General features: G+C 40.9%; 1 protein-coding gene across 4 annotated transcripts in view; it reads right to left on the bottom strand.

Annotated features, from left to right (window-relative positions):
* The window catches only part of Znf407 (zinc finger protein 407), a 403,561-nt gene that overhangs the window by 390,899 nt on the left and 10,185 nt on the right, over positions 1-2,477 (bottom strand). The gene's annotated exons all lie outside the window — the stretch shown is intronic.

The following is a 2,477-nucleotide window of genomic DNA, read 5'->3' on the forward strand; positions in this document are numbered from 1 at the left end:
AGGCTGAGCAAGCCAGGGGAAGCAAGCCAATAAAGAACATCCCTCCATGGCCTCTGTATCAGCTCCTGCTTCCTGACCTAATTGAGTTCCAGTCCTGACTTTCTTTGGTGATGAACAGCAGTGTGGAAATGTAAGCTGAATAAACCCTTTCCTCCCAACTGCTTCTTGGTCATGATGTTTGTGCAGGAATAGAAACCCTGACTAAGACAGGTACAAAGCCCAAATAGACCTTTATCTGGATGTGTTTGCTTTTGTCTTCTGGCATCAATACCAATCCATCCTTTAGTGAGCAAAAATATGAAATCATGGAGATGTGGAATTAAGAAAGCCTATGCTGCTTCGGAAACTTATACTTTCAAAGTGTTCTCTGGGTGGTACGTAAGAGCTTTACTCAGGAACCACTGAGCTTCCCTAACTCCTCAGAGAGAGGCGGGCAGGGAATACATTTAATGCTGAAGTACTGAACCTGAGAAATGTAAAGGAGAAGTATATTGAGGGTAACAGCCAATGAAAAAAACATAATGAACATATTTACACAAAACTATACCACACAGGTTTCCAAAGATACTTGTCTGAACCATAATTTGCTATACAAAATTACTTCCAATGCCACACTTTTAGCAAGCATTGCCCTTGTATCACAATAAATACATAAAAGATAGCAGATCCTGTTTCTGATGGTTCTTAATGAAAACCCTTGATCTCATTTTAGAGAGACTGTCATTTCTATTTCCTTCCTTCAATGACCTAAAATTTCTAAGCTATTTTTAAAACTGCATTACCACCTTACTTTAAATTCTAATGGTCTTGTAATTATATTTTAAATTAGCATGCACTCCTTTAACTGATATTCTTCATTGAAAAATAATTGATCCAATATACCTCAGATTCTGCTCCACATGTCACAATCAGCAGAAACCACTAATGAACTGTGTACTTCCAAAGAAGTGGCTGTTACTGTTTCTAGATTTCAACCACACAGCTCCCGTTACAGTTATCGGGGTTCTCGGTATGTAATTAGTAACTGAAGAGCATGCTGAGCTTGAGTTACACTTGATGATTAAACCACTGCCACTTAGCCTGAATTCCTCCTTCCCTACCATGCTTCTGTTCACCTTACCTAGATTTATTTAAAACCATTTCTTTAAAAAAAAAAAAAAAAAAAAAAGATGTACTGTCTAAGAGGAAACAACAGAGAAGTGTGAACACCAAACATACTGCTAAGTATTCAGAACTAGAGCATAGGGATTCTCTAGCCTTCACAAATGCCGACCAGACAAGAGCCTGAGTACCTAAAACTCTGCTGCTTTTAAAGCCTGACATAGACCTACAATTACTCTACTTGTTCCTATATATGCCTGCATATATAATGTACATACATCCACAAGAGATCACCCGGGATCACTCTGTCATGGTCTGTCACCTTCTCCACAAGGGACTGTCAGAAACTATAGCGTCCCCTAACTGCAAATGTTGGACAGATCTCAAGACATTGACAACTTTAGCACTTTGGTTATCAAACAGAAACAGTAGCATGCCGGGCGGTGGTGGCGCAAGCCTTTAATCCCAGCACTTGGGAGGCAGAGGCAGGTGGATTTCTGAGTTTGACGCCAGCCTGGTTTACAAAGTGAGTTCCAGGACAGCCAGGGCTACACAGAGAAACACTGCCTCGGGGAAAAAAAAAAAAAAAAAAAAAAAAAAAAAAAAGAAACAGTAGCATGCTGAAAACACAGTTCTGTTCCTCCACAGAAATTTCCAAGCAGAGGCAGTGAGCCCATGCCAATTTAACTTCATGGTTTAACTGATGGTTCTGAAACTAATTCCCCAGTGTGGATTTTAATATGACAAAGGAAATCAAGGCTATCAAAATCAAGCGGGAAAACTGGCAAGTGTTGTTTTCCCAAAAATGCCCCCCCCCCTTTTTTTTTTTTTTGGTTTTTCGAGACAGGGTTTCTCTGTATTGTATCAGGTGTTTAGTGGCACATAATATGTAATGTGCTCAGAACAGTGCCTGAGACAGAGTAAGTGCTCAGAAAAATTAACCACCAAAATAATCACAACCAGTTCTCTTGACAGCAGCACTTAGGGGTCAAGATCTTTCTCTTGACAGCACTTAGGGGTCGAGATCTTTCTCTTGACAGCAGCATTTAGGGGTCGAGATCTTTCTCTTGACAGCACTTAGGGGTCGAGATCTTTCTCTTGACAGTAGCACTTAGGGGTCGAGATCTTTCTCTTGACAGCACTTAGGGGTGGAGATCTTTCTCTTGACAGCAGCACTTAGGGGTTGAGATCTTTCTCTTGACATAACTTAGGGGTGGAGATCTTTCTCTTGACAGCAGCACTTAGGGGTCGAGATCTTTCTCTTGATATAACTTAGGGGTCGAGATCTTTCTCTTGATATAACTTAGGGGTCGAGATCTTTCTCTTGACAGCACTTAGGGGTCGAGATCTTTCTCTTGACAGCAGCACTTAGGGGT

The sequence above is a fragment of the Mus pahari genome, chromosome 15 (genome assembly GCF_900095145.1).
Source record: "Mus pahari chromosome 15, PAHARI_EIJ_v1.1, whole genome shotgun sequence".
Lineage (NCBI taxonomy): Eukaryota > Metazoa > Chordata > Mammalia > Rodentia > Muridae > Mus > Mus pahari.